The 7635-nt window shown below is 45.2% G+C and overlaps 1 pseudogene; it reads right to left on the bottom strand.

Moving 5' to 3' along the window:
• Positions 1-521: 521 nt before the first annotated feature.
• LOC101935026 (uncharacterized) lies at positions 522-3694 on the bottom strand (annotated as a pseudogene).
• Positions 3695-7635: the final 3941 nt, after the last annotated feature.

Genomic DNA, 7635 nt, shown 5'->3' with positions numbered 1-7635 from the left:
ATTGGGACATCTGATCACCCTACTTTCCTCCTACCTCCTCCTTCGCAGAAGGACAAAAGTAAAGTATTCACAATACCTTGCTGCTCACCTTATCTTTGTTTTAATGTTCATCCCTCACTTCATCTGTTTCTATGTATGTCTGAGAGACTGTAGATTCTTCAGGGCAGAGATCATGACTTTTTAACCTCTCTGTGAAGCACCATGCAAAGTTATGGTACGAAGTTAAATATTTAATACAAATAATAATCAGTAAGACAAGAGCAGGATGATGTGCCTGTCAAGGTGAAGATGCACTGGGTGTCATTAGCATTGTTCTTTCAATAGCATCAATGCCTTTTTTTTGGCATTATTGTTTTCACAAATATATAAAATACAAGGGTGAAAGGTACATGAGTGGAGGATTCTTCAAGGAGTTTTGGATCTAATCTAATGCCCACAGATGTCAGTCGGAGTCTTTCCATTAAATTCATTTGACATTGGTCTGATGTTCGTCCATCGTTATCAATGAAGACCTCAACAACTCATTCTTTCGATGACCGGGCTCTGTGCGTCCAAAGATGACTGATCAGTTTGATTTGGGTGTGGAACATCCTGTCACACATTGGGCAGACATATAATGGCACTGTCAATGGTGTACGAGCAGCTCTGGACTTGCACAGCTCATGCTTTTTTTCAGCCTCAGCAATACGCCTCGCCTCAGAGGTATTACTGCCTGTGTGAATGAGGCTGTGCCATGCTGAACGGTTCAGTGCGAAGGTTTCCCATGTGGCGGTGTTGATCTCGAAGGACTTCAAAGAGGTCTTCAGCGTGTCCTTGAACGGCTTCTTTTGTCCTCCATGGGAGCGCTTTCCCTGAGTGAGTTCTCTGTAGAAGAGCTGTTTAGGAATGTGTTCATCTGACATTCTCACAACATGTCCGGCCCACCTGGTCTGGGCTCTCATCATCAATGTGTAAACTGACGGCAGACTGGCTCTAGTAAGGACATCAGTATCGGGCACTTTGTCCTGCCATCTGATTTTTAGAAGCTTTCACAGACAGGAAATGTGGAAGTGATTGAGCCTTCGTGCATGATTCCGATAGACAGTCCACGTCTCGCAGGCGTACAGCAGAGTTGGAAGCACCACTGCTCGGTAGACCTTCAGCTTCGTTGGTAGGCTGATCCCTTGACGTTCCCAAACATTGGAGCGCAATCGGCCAAATGCAGAGCTGGCTTTAGCAATTCTGCAGTTTACTTCATCATCGATTGACACTGCTCGGGAAAGGGTACTGCCCAGGTATGTGAAGTGGTCCACTGTCTGAAGTCTCTGTCCATTTACAGTGATGGATGGTTCTGAGTACGAAGCGTGGAGAGCTGGCTTGTGTATGACCTCAGTCTTCTTGATGTTAATGGTGAGACTGAAGTTATTACATGCAGTTGAAAACTTGTCCATACTGGCTTGCATTTCTGGCTCTGTACTAGCATTCAGAGCACAATCATTGGCAAAAAGAAAGTCTCGAAGTACAGTTTCTTTCACCTTGGTGATGGCACGCAGTCGCCTCAGATTAAATAGTTTCCCATCAGTTCTATACTTCAGGCCTACTCCTTCAGTGCAGTGTTGAAAGGCATCAGTCAAAGTGGCAGACAATATCATGCTGAACAAAGTGGGTGCTAAAACACACCCTTGCTTGATGCCGTTGGTGACTGGGAAGGCCTCAGATGTTTCACCATCATCCAGGACATAAGCCATCATACCGTGATGAAATTGATGTACAATTTGTATAAATATGTCTGGACAGCCAAATTTCGACATGATCCTCCACAGGCCCTGGCGACTGACAGAGTCAAATGCTTTCGTGAGGTCCATAAAAGTTGTGTAGAGTTCACGATTCTGCTCTTGACATTTCTCCTGTAGCTGACGCACAGTGAAGATCATGTCAATAGTCCCACGTCCCTTGCAGAAGCCACACTGTGATTCTGGCAGTAAGCCCTTCTCCAGGTGAGTGATCAATCGGTTCAACAGAACCCATGCAAGAACTTTCCCTGTTGTAGAAAGCAGTGAGATTCCACGGTGATTTTCGCATACCTGGCGATTGCCCTTCCTCTTATAGTGGTGCAAGATGGACGTGTCTCTAAATTCTTGTGGAATGGTTCCCTACTTCCAGAAGGACTGAAACAGCTCAGTGAGTTTCCGTAGCAGCACGGGTCCACCGACTTTGTATACCTCTGCTGATATGGCATCTGACCCTGGGGCTTTGCCACTTGACAGCTGATTGATAGCTTTCTTCACTTCGTCCTCTTCTGGTGAAACATCCATGGAGTCATTGACTGCAACCTGGGACATCTTGTCAATGGCCTCATCATTGATGACTGAGGGGAGATTGAGAATTGCTTCAAAGTGTTCAGCCCATCTCTGGAGAATCTGCGTCTTCTCTGTAAGGAGCACAGTACCATCAGAGTTCAGGAGGGGAAAGCTCCCAGAAGACTGTGGACCATAGAGTGTGTTAAGGGCTTCATAAAACTGCTTATAGTCGTTCCTGTCTGTATGTGCCTGTATTTCATCTGCTTTGGCACTCAGCCACAATTCCCGCATTTTGCGCGTCGGTTCTGTATTGTTCTGCGAGTGTTGATAAAGGCGGTTTTCTTTGCCGCTGAGGATGGATCGTTTTGATATGCACGATGCAGGCGGTGCTTCTCAGCAAGTAAGGCCTGGATTTCTGCATCATTTTCATCAAACCAGTCTTGCCTGGTGCACATGGAGGGTCCCAATACCTTCGATGCAGCTGTATGGACACTGTTGCGGAATCGCTCCCAGTCTTTCTCAGCGTCATCCTCAATATGAAGATCAGCAAGTTCATTCTCTAGGTCTTCCGCTAGATTTTCAGTGATGCGGCTGTTCTTCAGCTTCGACACATCAATCCTTTTGAAAGCCTTACAGCCTTGTGGTCGTCTCTTCTGCATGATACGGAGCTTCATTTTGGATACCATGAGCCTATGATCCGTCCAACAGTCAGCGCCACACATAGCTTTTGTAACCCTGACATCTTGTCTATCCCTTCTCCTGATGATGACATAATTGATCAAATGCCAGTGCTTGGAATGGGGATGCATCCACGAAGTCCTGTTACGGGTAGGAAGGCAGAAGACAGTATTGCTGATCAGAAGGTCATGTGCTGCACACGTTTTCAGCAGTAACAGACCATTGCTGTTACACTTTCCCACTCCATTTTTCCCGATGACTCCTTCCCAGACTGCGGCATCACATCCGACTCTTGCGTTAAAATCGCCAAGCAGAATCAGCTTGTCTGTGCGGTTCACTGACAATAGCAGAGTATCTAGTTCTTCGTAGAATTTATCCTTCACATCCTCTGGGTTGGTCACTGTAGGAGCATATGTGCTGATCAAAGTAGCTTGTTTTCCTTTTTGAAGCGGAAGCTGCATTGTCATGAGCCGGTCATTCATACCCTTGGGGGAACTGGCAAGTTTCTGAACAAGATGATTCTTGATGGCGAAGCCAACTCCAGATTCGCGACGCTCATCACTGCTGCGGCCACTCCAGAAGAATGTATAGCCACCGCCTGACTCGGATAGCTGTCCTTCATTAGCAAGGCGAGTTTCGCTAAGGGCTGCAATATCAATGTTGTAACGTGCCAGCTCTCTAGCGACAAGTGCTGTTCTTCTCTCCGGTCTGTCTGCCGTGATGTTGTCCAGTAACATGCGCACATTCCATGTGCCAATAGTGATTGGTGTCACTCTAAATTTTGTTCTTGTTTTAGTTCGACTGCTTTTATGGGAGCCCCGCCAGCCGCGGTATGCTGGCCAGGGTAAGGTGAAGCAGGCAATGTTTAGGGCACCTTTTCTAGCCCCCTCCTTGTTCTACGGAGGTGAGTAGTGCAATCCTGAATAGGGCTGCTCAGTCGCTCAAGAAGATGCCGAGCTCCACTGCTGCTTCGGTCAGTGAGGAATGACCATTATGCCTGAGCTGCCTATGTGCAGGTCCACGGCTACCGCTCCCAGTGTATCCAAACCTGCTGCTTTGTCGCTCGCCCATCGCCACAGGACTTGATATGATGTAATATGATATGATATGATGTCAAGACCTGCGCGTGAATTGGATTAAAGTGAGGGAGAGTTGCGCAACGTCAGCCTCACTCTCTCTTCCCAGTTCCTATCTGTATCCAGTGGCAGGACAGAAGTCGAGACGGCTGGAGATAGGGCAGGGCGCAGTGGATGACCAGGACGCCTACATGTCTTGTCGTGCTCTTAAGCGTTCCACAACGCTTGCTGTCACCGCCTTCCTGACCATTAAACCAGGTTGAACCAGGTTGCCTCAGTCAGCCGGATCCAGCCTTCGCATGCAATGGGTAGACAGGCCCTAACTCACCGAGAGTCTCATACTCATCGGCTACCCTCACCTGGTTTAGCCCGCCTGTCGAGACAGTCTCCGGGGTGTGGCTACTGTCGCATGCTGACAGCTACTTGGAGCCACAGGTGAGAGCTGGGTGTCAAGTGGGGACCAAAGTGGATGAGCTACTCCTAGGAGTACGACTGCTCCGCCATCAGAGGTACTACCCCTCCCTGACAACCCCATATACCCCATTGGTCTAGGGCCTTAATAAAAAGCTGCAAGAAATGTTTTTGACATTTCCCCATCAGAAGACTGATGTGGTGCCAGAGACCAGCACTACTGTGAAGGGTCAGAAAAGATAACAGGATAAGCTAGGTTCTGCCAGTACTTTCCACTGTAACAGCCAACGGGGAGGGAAACATTAACTGAAATCCAGGGCCAATAACAGCTGCTGTGAGCAACAAATTAAGCAGTGTTTTAATTGATTTAGTAATCATCTTCCTGATTATGTATATCACTTGATTATTTCCTCAAACATGGGAAGTAAGGGCATGGAGAGCCTTTGATGACAGTATAATTATGAACTCTTTGTTGTACCTCTCTTTAAACACTTAATATAGTAAAGCATTTATAATGGAAGGCAGTTTCCACTAGTTGAGCTATGAAAAATGGCTACTTTTTTGTAATACACTTTTTAACAAGACAGTTAAGTTACCATTCAGTGAAAGAACTAATATATACAGTCTGGATCTTGTCTGGATCTTATGGTCTGGACTGAGTGCTTTCACAAGATATTGTGCATGCACAACAAACAAAGGGACCTAGGTTTGTATAAAATGGATCTGTGTCTGAGCATTCAGAGTAATATAAGGAACATTATGAAGTAGCAGAGAGAGGGATAAAGAAAAGTGGGTAGGTAGGGAGGATGATAGTGTGAAGGGTGTGAGAAGAATAAAGTAGTACAGAGGCTGGTGTGCCTATCTACTTCTTTGTTGTCCATTTCCCCGTGACAGAAGGAGTGCCTTCAGTCATTTGTCTGTGATGTTAGGCTGGGCTGGCTGTCTTCATACTCCCAATATTGATTTTGAAGCATTCATCATGGCTTTGGAGGAGGAGGAGATGTTGCAGTAGTTGCCTGAGGGACTGAGGCTGAAGGACAAAGGCAATGAGCTGCACCAGCTGCCTCTGCAGCCTCAGATCGATCTCTGGTCTGCTACAGCAGATCTGTGACACTTAGGGGGCATATTCTAGCTGCACATGACCACAGAGTTATCTCCTTGTGGACGGAACCTTTCTGCTAAAATAAAACTGGTGTAAGACTAAAAATGGTAGTGGAGCCACCTCCTGCGCTAGCCCCACCCCAACCCCAGTACAAGGGAGAAAGGGAGCTCTGTTACACTTGATCCTTCAGTGGTGCAATATCACCGAGGAACCTTATGCCTGTGGCATAAGTTAGAGGTGCATCCTGGGTGCAGCTAGCTCTTCCTGCCCCTCCCTTTTCCCATGTTCTGCTGAGTTGTAGTGACATTCATACTCATTCATTATGACACAGAGTAGTTATTAGAGCAAGAAAGAGTGAGAATGACTCTACGTGCACTCATCTAAGATGTAGCAGACCCAACTGCAAGTCCCTGCTCCAATAGCTAATTGTTTATTAAATGTAAAACAACTTCACCAGGAGAAAGTGAGGGAGCCCCACCCCAGTGCTAATGTGGGAGACCTACATTCACATCCCTTCACTAGAGCAAGTGGTGTTGGGGATTGAACCGAGATCACCCACATCTTGAGTGCGTGCCCTAACCACTGGACTAAAAGTTATGAGGCTACTACTCTTTCCCCTTTCCCACTGCTTATTTTGTGAATAGTATTATATCTGAAATGTGTATTTATTTTTGGATGAAAAATTTGGCAAATTCATGACAAATTTGCAAATAGTTATAGGTCAACCAAAACTGCATGGTGTGTGTGTGTGTGTGTGTGTGTGTGTGTGTGTGTGTGTGTGTGAATAAATGATTTTCCTGAAAAGTTTCACCCTGCTCTAATAGCAATCTCACTTTCTACTCTCCAGTCCTCTGATAGAATATCCTCCTAGAAGATATTGAATACCTTCAGACCCCATGGATTTTAATGGGAATAGACCTAATACCTGTCCAGTTTCAGTTATCGATCAATAAGTGCCAAACTTATGTTTGTATGCCTTTAATGTGTCAGCATAGCTTAATATATTTTAATATATATTTTAGACTTCCTCTCTTAGCCAATAATCACACACCAACCAACTCACCAACAAATCCAGCTCCATAATCCATACATTCCTAAACTCAAGCCTTCCCTAAGCACTAAGGAAGAAAAACAGAGAGATCCCCAATGTTGATTAGCAAGCACTCAGAGTCTTGCAAGAAGTGATCAGCCCTTCACAGGCTCAGGTCCTTTGCATATAAACCATTCAGAGGAACAGTCTTGAGTTTAAATCTCCATCCATGCAGGACACCAAAGTTCACTCTGGGCACCAAAATAAAGCAAGATATAAGTATGTAACTTTCTTTCAGCATCTCATCACTGCCATTTTTAAGCGAGGAACTTATGTTGCTTATAATGGAACCTGATGCAGACTGAACCAATCATCTCTTGTCAATGAGACTCCTATAGACAACCATATCAGATCTGTTGAAATTGAACACTGTAGGAAGTACCTTTCTGAAAAGCTTTAAGAACCTAATCTGCACTGTAGAGTGTGGGATTTAAAGGCAAGTGATTTCCCATCTGCCTTCAGCTGTAATTTGTAATAAATACTGTTTTCTATGGAGTTCAAACAAAAATTACCATGTTTCCAATTATTACAGCATGATATTACATGGCATAGAGAAACCTCACACCATTCAGACATGAAAATAAAGCAAGTCACCTATCCAGGGGGAGGAGAAGGAAAGAGTCCTCTAAACGGAATTCTTAAGCAGTGATAGAAGAAAAATTGACTATCCTGAAGTTACTCTCCTTTGTCAGTGGCACCTCCTCCACAGATCTCTGACTTGGATAACTATTGCAGTAATACTACAGAACTTGGATATGTTGTTGATGGAACAATAAAAGCTGTGTGTGTGTGGGGGGGGAGACTTCTGCAATGTGAACTACTTGAAATATCAGAAGCATCCTCCCTTCTCTATTCTTGGATCTGCTTTGTTTTCAGCTTAACAGCTTGTTTGGAAATATCTAGGGGTCATTTTAGAGTACACACTGGGAATTAGGCACACAATTCTTGCTATAGTCAGTGGAAGTGCTTCAGCTAATTCCCTGTACACCTCATGGATAA

This window comes from Chrysemys picta, chromosome 1 (genome assembly GCF_011386835.1).
Source record: "Chrysemys picta bellii isolate R12L10 chromosome 1, ASM1138683v2, whole genome shotgun sequence".
NCBI lineage: Eukaryota > Metazoa > Chordata > Testudines > Emydidae > Chrysemys > Chrysemys picta.
Note: the sequence above shows the minus strand (reverse complement) of the source record. Positions and strands in the feature narration are given on the sequence as shown.